Below are 13,950 nucleotides of genomic sequence, written 5' to 3'. Positions count from 1 at the left end.
GTTAGTGAGTGAGAACGGCAACCAGAAGTTGGAGCTAAAATCACACTGAGGTTGATGTGCAGAGAATGAGAAAGCAGTCAGAGTCAGGTGAAGGGGATCTGATGAGACTGGCAAGTGAAGACAATGACTGTTGTGCCAAAGGCACCAAATCCCATGAGGCTCTATCACCTTCTCACAAGATTAAAATGATCATTGAGCTTAAAAGAATGGAAACAAGACTTTATTTGATGGCATTTTGTATTTTAGATCTGTAAGGTACCTTTGGGGTCATTGTAATCCAATGTTGACAGGGAATTGCTTACGGTCAACAATCCAAAGGTATAACTAAGAGACTTAGTTTCCAGACTATTATCAATCAAAAAAATATTGTATCTATTTGTACAGCAGCATTGCTCATACAATGCAAGTGTCCATCAATAAATTAATGGATAAACAAAATATAGTATATACAAACAATGGAATATTATTCAGCCTTAAAAAGGAAGGAAATTCTGACACATGCTACAACGTGGATAAACCTTGAGAACATTATGCTTAGTGAAGCCAATTACTAAAGGAAAAATAATATATGGTTCCACTTATAAGAGGTATCTAGAGTAGTCAAACCCATAGAAACAAAGTAGAATGCAGCTGGGGAAAGGGAAATTTAGGGAGTTGGTTAATAAGTATAGCATTTCAGTTTTGCAAGATGAAGTTCTAAAGACTGGTTGCACAACAATGTGAATATACTTGATGCTACTGAATGTACAACTAAAAATAAAAGGTGGTAATAAATGCATATATATATATATATATATATATATATGTGTGTGTGTGTGTGTGTGTGTGTGTGTGTGTGTATATATGTGTGTGTGTGTGTGTGTGTGTGTGTGTGTGTGTGTGTATATATATATATATATATATATATATATATATATATATATATATATATATTTCAGCCTCTTCTATGCCAGGCATTAGTGTAGATGATAGGGACACATTAATTTGAGAGAATCCCTTTTTTCAAGAAGCTTCCATCCTAGTGAGGGTAAATATATAATTTTAATAACAATTTTTAATAAAGAAAACATCTGAGATATGGAATGCATCATATGTGCTATAAAGAAGATAATAAGCCCAGCTGGGTATGGCTCAGTGGTTGAGCATTGACCCAAGAACCAAGATATCACCTGTTCAATTTCAGGTTAGGACACATGTCCAGGTTGAGGGCTCAATCTCCAGTGCGGGGTGTGCAGGAGGCAGCCGATTGATGATTCTCTCTCATCATTGATGTTTCTATCTCTTTCTCCTTTTCCCTTCCTCTCTAAAATAAATTTTATAAAATAAATTATATATATATATATATATATATATATATATATATATATATATATATATATATTTTTTTTTTTTTTTTTTTTAAGAAGATAGGATAAGGTAATGTCATAGACAGTGACTACAAGGCTGCCTTAGCTGGGCCATTGGGCTGAGGACTCTGAGGAGGTGACATAAGAGATTCAATGCCATTGATGAATCAGGCTCCTGGACTTGGAGACATAAAAGGAATTTGGCTTCCATGCCAGTTGGGGAGGTTTTCCATGAGTGAGACATTCTGACACTTTCATAAGATCACTCTGACCACTAGAAGGAGAATGGGTCTAATGTAGGAGAGGGGCATGAGAACTATACAAATCAACTAAACGCAAATAAAGGGGCTTGCTACGTGCTGCCTGACAGAACTTGGCTGACCTCTGAGATGCAAGAAGACCACGAAGAGTCCTCAGACAAAGAAAATTCCTGCAACGATTCATTATCATTCCATAAAGGGAAAACAGACCACAAGATATACCTTGAAAAGGTTAAAGTTAATCCCAATGGTGTTTGTTTCCCCATTCTATTTTCCCTTAACATTACTTTTCTATAGCAACTACAAACAGATATAAGCTTGACGTCTAGAGGTTGGAGTCTCTTCCTTCCCTCGTGAGGAGAGTCCGTTACTCTGTCTATGGAGTGGCTTTTCCTGCTTGTTCTCATTGCTTGATAAAACATGCTTTCCACTTTAACCTTTTGTTTGGCTCCTATCTTGAATTCTGTCCTGCGTGAAACCAAGAGCCCTAGGCTTGAATGATTTTTCCCTAGGACTTGCCCCTCTGGCATCAGACCTAGGGATCATGGGAGAAGGCAGGGCTAGATGGCTGTTACATTGTTGTAGGTGAGAGAGGAAGGGCACACGAACAGTGGTTGTAGCAGTGGAAATTCTGAGACACGGCCAATTTCAGGATATTTTATGAATCTTGAGCCAGCTAACCTATCAGTACAGGAGTGAGAGACAGAAAGGAACAAATGAAGCCTAGATTTCTGACTAATCAATTGAAAATCCGAAGGTACCATTTATTTAGAAGTGAAGCTTGATAGAATGATTTTAATGGTGGTAGTGGTAGTGTGACTATGGATCAAGAATTACACTATGGCCATGCTGTTTGAAATGTCTACCTAGACACTGGGTAATTGGTTGGATAGAAGAATCCCTCTGATGACTGCTGGGATCCCTTAGGAGGGTGGGGGTGAGTGGTGAATGGGAGATTGAGGAAGTTTGGATTTATAGAGCACTATGGAAATGAATATCCCTAAGATGACGGGAATTGCTGAGAATGTGTTGCAGATTAATTGCCTGGATATCCACACCCTGCTGGGCTTTCCCCTTTTCAAAGGTAAGTTCTGTCTCTTCACCTGAACTCTGACCTACCACATTGCTTTTGCACTTCCTTAAAGGTGCAAAACCACTGGCATGCATTTCCTCACTCCCACTATTTCCCTGATGAGTCTTCTGTTTCTTTTTTTTTTTTAATTCCTTTATTGATTAAGGTATCACATATTTGTCCTCAACCCCCCATTCCAATCCCGCCCCCCCTATTGTCCTTGGCCACTGGTTAGACTCATATGTATGCACATAATTCCTTTGGTTGATCTCACCCTTTTATCTCCACCCTCCCTTTGAGGTCCAACAGTCTGACCCATACATAGCTCCTTATCTCTGGGTCTGTCCTTGTTCATCAGTCTATGTTGTTCACCAGTTCCCCTAAATGAGTGAGATCACGTCCTACTGGAAATATACTTATAAGAATGAAAAATGAGACAAGCAATAATCATTATGCTGAAAGGCATATGAATCAGTCTGTAGTGAGCTTCTTTCTGGCCACCAGTTCTTTTGAGACCCAATTTCCATGTCAAACTGTTCCTTATGTGTACATGTCAGCAATGATATTTCAGTTCTGGATGGTGGGAAAATGGTGGTAATGCAGGTCCAACCCTCTCTGGTTTGGTCCTGGGCAATCTGCAGTGGAGTCTTCTGTTTCTTATTTTTTACTCTTCTTCCTCAGTTTCTCTGCCCTAACTGGCCTCTCTATAATCAATAAGTAACTGCTAAATCCTAACGATTCTTTTAAAGTTTGTGCCTTAAAGGCAATTCACCCTATAAGCAGTTTCACACCAGCTCAGTGAAAACCTGCTCTGATGCTCCCTTCTCTTGCCCCCATTATTTTATCCACACCCCACTATTGACTCTTCACTTGTATTTTGCTTCCCACACTTAACTATTAGAATCTTGTATTTCTATATAAGTGTCTGTCTCCTATTCCAGTGTGTAAGGTATCCTTCACCACGCCTGGCCCAGGACAGCACTCATAACACTAGATGCTTTACAAATCCTGGGTGTGAATTGAGTTCATAGATCAGTTTAATTGCATGTCTCCCAGAAGACTCAGTTCTAATACTAATCACCCACCACCATGATCCTATTCTCATATTCTATTGTTTCATGTCTGCATTAATCAATTATTGTTTAACCAAATCACTTACTCCCTCTATTATTACTCAACTGGTTCACATTATGCAAGTCTTTCCTTCCCAATTTTACTGTAGACTTAAATGAAGAGCTTGTAGAAAGCTTCTTCAGTGACTGAGGCAGTGTATTGCCTTCAGAAATTGTTCCACGAGGGTGTGTTAAGTGGAATAATGAATTAGTGAATCGATGATTTAAAGAATGAATGAACAGTCCTGTCTGGTGTGGCTCAGTTAGTTGAAGGTCATCTCATGTACAGAGAGGTTGTGTGTGTGATTCCTGGTCAGGGAACATGCCCAAGTTTCAGCCTTGATCCTCAGTAGGGGGACCACAGGAAGCAGCTGATGATGTTTCTCTCTCTCTCTTCCTTCTTCTCTCTCTAACATCAATAAAAACTTTTTCTGAACACCTTCTTGTATACCAGCTCAGTTTCCTGGTCCTGTAGGCTTGAATGCGTAGAGTCATGTTTTATTGTTTGTCCTCCGCCCCACTTTTCAAATCCAACCAGAGAAAAATACTATTGATTCTTACATTTCAATAACTTTTAATCCATAATGAAAGATGTTATCAATCTTCTTTCAGACATAAAGATACACAAAAATCAATTATAACTAATAAGAATTGTCTGTAGCTACTACCTGTAGGGTAAATAATGTTGGTGTTCATCTTCTTTCAGACATAAAGATAAGCAAAGATGAATTATAAATGATAAGAATAGCTTGTAGCTATCACCTGTAGGGTAAATAATGTGGTTCTTCATATAATATGTATGTGCTTTTAACCTTTCTCTTTTAAAAATGTCTCCTTGTATTATATAAGACTATAAAATAGAAATACTTTTTTTGTCTTCAGCAACATCTATGTAAGAAACATTCAAATTGCAAAGAATTTTTGTGAGACTATTTGAGTCAAAGTGTTTACAACTGCCGGGGGGGGGGGGGAGGGGAATCTCAACAGATTGAGATAATGCTCCTGAGAATGGCAGTTTTGCACCTTATTTTATACATTACAATCAAAAGAGGAGATGTATGTGGGTTGCATGAAATCCATTGCCGATAGATTAGGGAGGCTGGAGAAAGCCAACGGGGGAAACCTCTGGGACTGGATAAAAAATAAAGTGGTAGTCACACACTTCTTTGACTTAGGTGGTAGGCTAGTTAGCAGTCAACAGTAAACTCAATGACAATGAGGGGATTTGTGGTCTCCACAGAAAGGTGCCTTTTCCAGGGGTCTGGAAAAAGGAAAATTACTTTGACATTCCAATGATATGTCATCATAGATGCAAAAAGACAATAGACAGACTCAGTTAAGGTAAAGATTGACTTTTGTCAGGGAAGATACTGACCTAATACATGACTACCCACCATAAGCTGTTTTTAGTTAAAAGAGTTTTCATTTCAGACATCCTTTGTGGTTACTGTAGGTCTCTGAGTTTGCAAGGCCGGCATGCAGGCCTTCTCTGAGCTTGACAGGTTAGCAGGCCCCTTTTCATCCACACAAGCTCATTCACACATTTATAAAACATTAATTCATGTTAGGTCATTGAAAATCAGTGTCAAAGAAGAATAATACAGCATTCAAATGATATTCACATTGTTTTATTTAATTATACAGTAGTATGATAAAAGAATTGTTGATCTTTCTAAGCGCACAGGTATAGACCATGATGGAATTTTGTAAGGAGTTAGCAAATGAGGAAGTAGGAAAAGACCCTGTAACAACTCTGCACGAGACGCTCTTGAACAAAGTAAATAAGGAGACATCAATCCACCCACCCCTTCCCCCATATCCAGTGCCAATTAGGAAAACTAGTTACAGGTGCACACTGTGGGCACCTCATTTAGACAGTTTGAATTATTACCCTCACGAAGAGTGAGGAGCATAATCTCACACTCTTACTACACAGATCTGGGCAAGTAAATTTGGGCCATTTTTTTTGTTTTGTTTATTTGCAATATAACCATTCATAATTTAAAGTCTTTGTGACTATTGATATACAGCTATGAGGATTTACTAATCCTTAACTGTTCATTAGCTGTGTTGTCATTATCCCTTGGATAAAAAGGGAAATCTCAAACTATAATTGATAATAAGAGCACAAATCTGGGTCAATCTATGTCTGTGATATACTAGTATATGTGTGTATAAAATATGTTTAATTTTAATTTTTAAAATTAAATTATCAAAAACATGTGCCTATTTTATTTTTTTATTAAATTTATTGGTTGACGTTGGTTTACCTGATGATTTTAAATATTAAAATTATATAGGTTTCAGCCCTGCCAGGTGGCTCAGGAGGTCATGGATGGATTTCCAGTCAGGGCACTGCCTGGGTTTCAGGCTCAATCCCCATTGTGGGATACGCAGGAGGCAGTTGCTGTAACTGATGATCCTCTCTCATCATTGATGTTTCTGTCTCTCTTTCCCTCCCCCTCCCTCTCTGAAATAAGTAAAAATATATTTTTAAAAATTAGATGGGTTTCAGGTGTACATTCTATAATGCATCATCTGTATATTGTATTGGGTGTTCAGCACCCCAAGTTGTATAGTTAAATTTCTAAAAATACGAGTCTGTTCAATTCAAATGTGCTATTTATTGCAATGGTTTATATTAATTTATGGTATCAAAATTGCTCTAATAAATATGAGAAAATGTAGGTCTGTAGGTGTTCTCTACTCTTTAGATTGTGCCTTCACTTTGTGAAAGTTTTACAGTACCAGGATCTGTATGAATGATAGCTGAAGGGAGATACAGGCAGGTGGGGCGGGCGAAATGCTCTGTGATAATTAGCTAGATTTTAGGGCAAGAGGGTATGTTTCCGAGTAATTGGCCCGAAGAGAATTTTAATTAAAATAAATTGGTGTGATCAGTTACATTTCCTGCGAGGTACATACAGTTGATCTGGAAAATGATCTAGAGAAGTGTGTTCCCTCCAGACAGAAATATTTAAAATCACCAGGTAAACAGGCAAATTAATCATATTAATATTAATTTTGTTCCAGGAGGCAGTTTCTATAGCCATTCCAATCAACGTTTCATTTCATTCTTCTCCCCCTTGCATAAAGAAGGTCAAGGGGACCCTGCTTTGCGAGAGTTCGGCTTCTGTTTTCCAGCTGAGGGTATGAGGCTTCGGTAGCCAGCAGTGTGAAGTAGAGTTTCTCCCCTGAGATTCATGAAACCTCAATACGAGTGAGTTCCTTGAGGCGGGAGGGTGTCGAGGCGGCGGTGACAGGCGTGTCACGGTGTTTCTCCTAGGGTGCCAATTAAACAAAGGGCCCGCTGTTCCAGGAAGGGCAATTCACAAGTGCGCTCCTGAGGCCTCTTTGTTATCTATGCTGCCAAGGACAGCAGTCTGCTGGCTCCAGGAAGCTCCTGGCTTCCGTCAGACGTGATAGCTTTCTAATGTGAGGCCCAGGCTTAGGTCTCCGCTGTGAAAGGGAAATGCTGAAGTTCAAAAGAGAACCTGGGCAGCAGTCATGTTTAGTCTGTAAAATGAAGAGTGTGTAAAAAAGACCCCTGAGGGCCCATCCAGGTTAGCACCTTTCCATGCCTCCCTGGGGAATAATCTCCCTAAGAACTGGGACCATGAGGAGTATGGGTGTAGGAGAGGACAGAAGGAACTTAGGCATAGAGATGGCATGTCCCGGCCACACCTGGTCCTGTCTTTACCCCGATTTGCTTCTCTGTTGTTCTCCCTCTGTCAGTACTCCAGGCTTTCTGCTAAGCAAGCACCAAAAGTTTTCTTTCTTTCTTTCTTTCTTTCTTTCTTTCTTTCTTTCTTTCTTTCTTTCTTTCTTTCTTTCTTTCTTTCTTTCTTTCTTTCTTTCTTTCTTTCTTCTTTCTTCTTTCTTTCTTTCTTTCTTTCTTTCTTTCTTCTTTTCTTTCTGGTGTTTGGAGGATCTGATTTAGTGTATGGCTTTATGTCTGGCGTTGCTTATGTCGGTCAGACATCACCCGACTAAATACAAGAACTCCCTACATACGATCAGCCCTCCCTCCCGTTTTTCTTCCTTCCTTCGTCCTCTTTTCCTTTCTTTTCTCTCTCTCATCCCTCCCTTCATCCTCCCTCCCTCCCTCCCTCCCTCCTCCCTCCCCTCTTCTCTTCTCTCTCTCTTCTCTATTTTTTCTTTCTTTCTTATGCGATTCTTTATTTCTTTCTTTCTTTCTTTCTTTCTTTCTTTCTTTCTTTCTTTCCTTTCCTTTTTCTTTCTTTTTAAAATATATTTTATTGATTTTGTACAGAGAGGAAGGGAGATAGAGAGTTAGAAACATCGATGAGAGTCATCAATCAGCTGCCTCTTGCACACCCCCTACTGGGGGAATGTGCCCACAACCAAGGTACATGCCCTTGACTGGATTCAAACCCGGGACTCTTCAGTCCCCAAGCCAACGCTCTATCCATTGAGCCAAACCGGTCCCGGCAAGCACCAAAAGTTTTCATTGAGGAGGATTAGTTCACTATTTTTGCAACAAGAGGATTGGGAACCCCGTAGAATAGACTTCAGGTACTGAACCAGACCCTGAAAACACCAATGACTAAAGGGGTTGCCTCTTCAGAGTTTATGCTCATAAGTGGGGGGTGATTATTAAATAAAAAAAGTGCAGTGACAGATCTCTACAGGTCTGAATCTTAGTGTGTGGGGTTCGGGATATGGAATGGGAGCTGCAGGGGTTGCAGTTGGGAGGCAGGGGTCTCTCACCAAGGATGGAGATGCATAATGTGCAGCTGTTGTGGTGGAAGGTACCCAGAGTGCCCACAGAGCCAATTGTGTTTTCCAAAACACAATTCTCTGCCATGTGGGCCAGGTATGAGGAGAAAGAAACTTAGGCTGAGTGAATTCTCTGGCCTGGTCCCTGAGAGAGCTTTCTTCAATTTCTGACATGGGCTTCAAGACTCTCTGGTCCCGGAGTCTGAAAAATGAGCCATCTTCAATAATAAAAGCGTAATATGCTAATTAGACCAGAGGTCTTTTTGGACAACCTTCCAGACAAAGCCAGGTCTGTGTGGGAAGTCAGGGTCCCCGGTGCCAGAGGGAAGCGAGTGCTGGCAGCCAGGGGAAGGCCTACTCTTGCATGAATTTCGTGCATTGGGCCTCTAGAATTTAACATTACAGATAAGGGTCTTAATCTAACCTTTATTTCCTTCTCATTATCTTGGCATTCTTTTTCCTGCTCTGCCTGTTTTTTAAAAAAAAGTTTCTCAAAGTGTACTTTACATAACTGCATGCAAATCACCTTTAAGTTTACTTGTTAAAGATTCCATGTGAGAACTATTGCTCAGAAACAGGAGGTCCTGACTCTGGCTGCATATGGGAATCACCTAAAAACAGCACCTTTGTAAAAACACCAATTCTCTGGGCCCTAAGCCAGATCTTCTGATTTGATTGGTCTGGGTTGGCTCCAGGCACCTGTGTGATTTTAACCCCCACTCCCCTGCCCCCCACCCAGTGACCCGAGTATGCAGTCGGGGTTGAGAGTCCCTGAGTTAGAGGAAGCTTCCAAGGATGAACAGGTGTGTGTCCAGAGGAATGAGTACTAGGAGGGACTAGACCACTGAGGCCTGCTGGTAATCAAGAAGGTCTCCCATGCACAGGTAGTGTCTACCAAGTGGATATAGAGTGCTTCCTGAACCTAGATTTCTTCCCTGTTATACTTCATGAGGCCCATCCTCCTTCCCTGGGTCTCCCCACTTGTCTCCACCTACTAAAGGATTCCCAAAATTTAGTGTGCATAAAAGTCAAAATTTTACTAAACTTACTAATATGCAGATTCCCAGAGGTTCTGATTCAGTGTTTCTGGGATGCGACTGGACTCTATATATCAAACAAGTATTATATTTAAGGATGATTCTGTATCATTCTGATGGTGATCGAGAGACCACCAAACTCTGAAAACACTGCCTAGGCTTTCACCAAAGGTATAATCAGCTAGGGAATGTTCTCTGTTTCAAATTCTGGCTCTGCCATCTTGTATCTGACCTTGAGGATACTAACTTCTCTGTACCTCGATTTCTCCACTTGTAAAATGAAGGAAAAGTACTTACTTTATATAGGTTCTGAGGATTGAAAGAAGTTAAGACAGGTCATTTTTATGGCCTGAGGTAATCAGGTGACGGAACTGGGTAGCTTTGAGGAGATAGCTATTTAGTTGGATTTGATCCTCTAATAAGGCAGTAGTGCAACTGTTTCCCCAGTGTCATTCAGCCTTAGTCTCCTGCCCCATTTCCCCACCTACTCAAGGGCTACCACAATCACTGTTAGAATAAACTTTATTTCTATGTGATTTATTGTGAAAAACAAAATACCCAAAACTGAACTTGTGCTTTATGTTTAGTGTATAAAAGTTGAACAATAAAAATACGTTTTTAAATTTTATTAGACTCAGTTATTTCCAATCAGCAGGCCTAAAAATCCATCTTCCTAAAAACTAGATCCATGATGACACCCAGTGGCCAAAATGTTAACCACTGAGATTTTAAAAAACGTGTTTTCCCAAGCACACAAATACTTAACATTGCATCAACTTTATCTTTACAGTTTGAGAACAATTCAAATAAAGCATGAAATAGTTCTGCATGAGGAATTTCATCAACAAAATGTGGACAAGCCAAAACCCTTTAGTACTGTTTTTAGTAGTACTCCTTCCACAACCAGTTCAGGCAGAGAAGAGTACCAAGTCATCAAAGGTGACATTCTAGCAAACATTTTTAAATTTGGAGAAAGCTATTTATAACAACGTGTGGTAAATAAACACAAAGACTGTTAAGATTTCACAGTAGTCACACTTGGTCCTTTAAACACTATACTATTGAAATAATAAAAGGGTAATATGCTAATTAGACCAGACATCTTCTGGGCAACCTTCTGGATGTCCTTCTGAACAAAGCCACAGTATGGGGCCAAGGCAGAGGCAGTTAGAGGTGATCATGCTGGCAGGGGAGAGCAGTTAAGGGGATCAAGCCGGCGGGGGAGGGGAGTTAAGGTCAATCAGGTCATCAGGGGAGCTGTTAGGGGATGATCAGACCAGCAGGCAGAGGCAGTTAGGGGCAAACAGGCTGGCAGGCAGAGGCGGTTGGGGGTGATCAGGCCAGCAGGCAGAGGTGGTTAGGGGCAATCAGGCAGGCAGGCAGAAGAGTGGTTAGGAGCCAGCAGTCCCAGATTGCGAGAGGGATGTCCGACTGCTGGTTTAGGCTCAATCCAGCAAGGGTCCTGGATTGGAGAGGGTGCAGGCTGGGGTGAGGGACACCCACAAATTTTGTTCACAGGACCTCTAGTTAGAAAACAATAAATAATTCAGGTAATGATCAAAGCATAAATAGAATGTTGGGGTACCAGCTAGATTTGTAAGAAATATTAATCATGCTCTGTTAACCATGGTTGTTTTATTCTGATTAAAGAAGGTACATTCTAACCTGGCTGGCAGCCTCACTCAGGACCTGGGAGCTCACCTGGAAGTTTAGCCCTTCCTTCCCATTTGGAACTGCCTATTACCATGGAAAGATTAACAACTTTATTACAGAAACCAGAATTGCCAGCCCACTGAAGATCCCCAGACCTTGAATATCACTAAGCACTTTGAGAATCCCAAACCCTCTGCTTACCTGTTAACTGCCCATTTGGCATACCCCTTTGGCTATTTCCTTTGTAAACCAGCCCCTGCATATCTCCAAGCCCTTTGAAGACCCCAGCTCTTTTGCATATCTGTACAATGCCCATTTGCTCTTTTGCCTACTTTCCCATGTAATCTTTGTTCTTCTACCAATATAAGCAGAGGGCTTATGCTTGGGTGCAGAGCAGATTTTTGTGGATGACTTGCTGCTCTCCCATACTGCCGGCAATATTTGAAAAACGCTCGTATATGATTCAACCCTGTCTCTGCTGAATTCGTTCCAGTAGTGACAGGCAGCACAGACCAATTGTTGTCCAGTAACAGTAACAGTCATTACTTTATCAGATGGGCACAGGATCTATTCTTTTGTAGATTCATTCATTTACTCAAGAAATATTTCCTTGTTTCCCAGATTACGAAGTAAACTCAGAGGGAGATTAGTGCCCAATGGAGTTCATCTAACCTACTTATGTCTCCTCCTTTAGTGGTCATTTATGAAAATAGGTGAAAAACTGCCATTCTGCAGAGTATTACCTCAATGTTTGTGAGTTTGGCTCAAATAAACACAAAAATTCTTTATGGGTTTGAATGTTTCTTACATTAATAATGTGGATCTGATGACTGAGCTCTCTCTCTTTTTCAATTTTTATTATTTTTAAAATATATATTTTTATTGATTTCAGAGAGGAAGAGAGGGGAGCAGGAGATAGAAACATCAATGGTGAGGATCACTGATCAGCTGCTTCTTGCAAGCTTGCTACTAGGGATTGAGCCCACAATTTGGGCATATGGCCTTGACTGGAATCAAATCCAGGACACTTCAATCTTCAGGCCAACACTCTCATTCAGTGAGCCAAACCAGGTAAGACTTATTTCTCTCTTAAGACTGATTTCTCTTGCCTTTTGATGTGCTTTATAACTTTTTTATTGTTGTTGAAACTCAGATATGTTGTTGGGTAGTAGGTAACCAAGACAAAATGATCTTTAGTGTTAATTCACTAATCTTACTGGGAGGTGGGCTGTATTTGTTTCTTCTACCAGAGACTTCAAATTCCCTGAGTCCTTATTTTTTACTTTAAGGACTTTTGGGACTTTCTTTTGTATTGCCTCAGTAAAAGTTTGTGCTCTGTAGCCTTTTCAGCTGTATACCACTGTTACTGTCCTGGCAAAACGCTGGTGTGGTGCATGGTGTGAAAGAGAAGCCTAAGACTTGGTCTTTCACTGGGCTTGTCCTGGGAGTATGGCCTTCACTAGCGTTTCTTGGGGGACAGCTTTCTACCCCCTGCTCCTACTTTCTTTCCTGACTACAGCGTTCCCAATCTATTTCCTTGGTGTCCTCTCCTTTCTGTCGACTAGGGAGTTTTTCCCTCCTTCAGGTGAGAAGAAGGCTGGAGAGGACTAGAGCAGAGTTCCCTTCTCCCAATTGGGTAAGTATTCAGTATTGCCTGCTGGAGAGACGTCCTTCTTATTGGAGAGTAGGCCTCTGCTCGAAGAATCTGGAAGAGTTTCACAATGGTTATTCTCTTCCTGTCAGTACCACCAGGGAAACTTCCTCCAATCTTCAGATCCATCTTGAGAGAACCTGCTGGCATTTCTGGAGGGAAGACTCCCCGGCCCCCCATGACCGTGGACTTTAGGAGTTTCTTGCTCTCATATTAGTTCTCATACTCAATCTCTAGCAATTCACCAAAATTATTAGTTAAGTGTTGATTAGCTATGCCACCTAGCAGCTTTTGCTCCAGGTAAACAAGTGTCAGGTGTAGTACCTCTCTGGATATACCTGTCTCTTCCGATTTGGAGTGGTTGCTTGCCTTCTGACTTCAGTTCAGAAAAGTTATTAAGTTTTAGTTTTTCCAGTTTTTCTTGTTTTGAAGAAGGGATTGGCAACTTCTAAGTTCTTTACATATCAGAGCTGATACTAAAATGCAGTACTATTAGGAAAACAGGAAATAGGAGTCACAATGAGGACTTAACTCTCTTCTTGTACTTGGCTTTGGGTCACTGAAATGAGACAAGGACTCCAGTATAATCTATACTATGCACAGTATTTATTTTGGGAGGTATTTTGGCGGGAGCTTTTTGAGGAACCAGTGATTTATGTACTGGTTAAAGGTAGGACTCGAGAATAGGAGGCATTGTAGGAGAATTACACAGAATAACTCAAGGGACCCTCAGGATCAGTAGGAGTCAAGATGGAAATATTAGATTGTGGCCAGAGTATGTTTGGGCTGAGGAATATTTTACCACATTCTGTGGTCAGCCTGGAGTAACTAAAAGATTTTGTAAGGATAGCATCAAATGTGGAGAATTAAACCTAATGATAACATTGGATAAACTGAATGAAGCATGCTCAAGATTTGGTGTCTGACTAGAGATGAAAAGGAAAAATAGTGAAAGATTGTGATGTCTCAATGATAAAATCAGACATTTGAGAGTGAAGTCCAGGAGTCTGGATCACGAAGAGTTTGAAATGCAACCAGAACTCACAGCAGAGATTAGATTTTGGAGGCATCAGCGTGGA

At 40.6% G+C, this 13,950-nt stretch overlaps 1 long non-coding RNA gene across 1 annotated transcript; it reads right to left on the bottom strand.

Moving 5' to 3' along the window:
- Positions 1-10,136: 10,136 nt before the first annotated feature.
- On the bottom strand, positions 10,137-12,043 carry LOC123653162. Its single transcript, XR_006742802.1, has 2 exons — positions 11,084-12,043; positions 10,137-10,620 (listed from the first exon to the last, which is right to left on the bottom strand). It is a non-coding gene; the product is annotated as an uncharacterized LOC123653162 (long non-coding RNA).
- Between the last annotated feature and the right edge of the window lie 1,907 nt (positions 12,044-13,950).

This window comes from Pipistrellus kuhlii, unplaced genomic scaffold, assembly GCF_014108245.1.
Source record: "Pipistrellus kuhlii isolate mPipKuh1 unplaced genomic scaffold, mPipKuh1.p scaffold_m20_p_3, whole genome shotgun sequence".
NCBI classification, from domain to species: domain Eukaryota; kingdom Metazoa; phylum Chordata; class Mammalia; order Chiroptera; family Vespertilionidae; genus Pipistrellus; species Pipistrellus kuhlii.
Note: the sequence above shows the minus strand (reverse complement) of the source record. Positions and strands in the feature narration are given on the sequence as shown.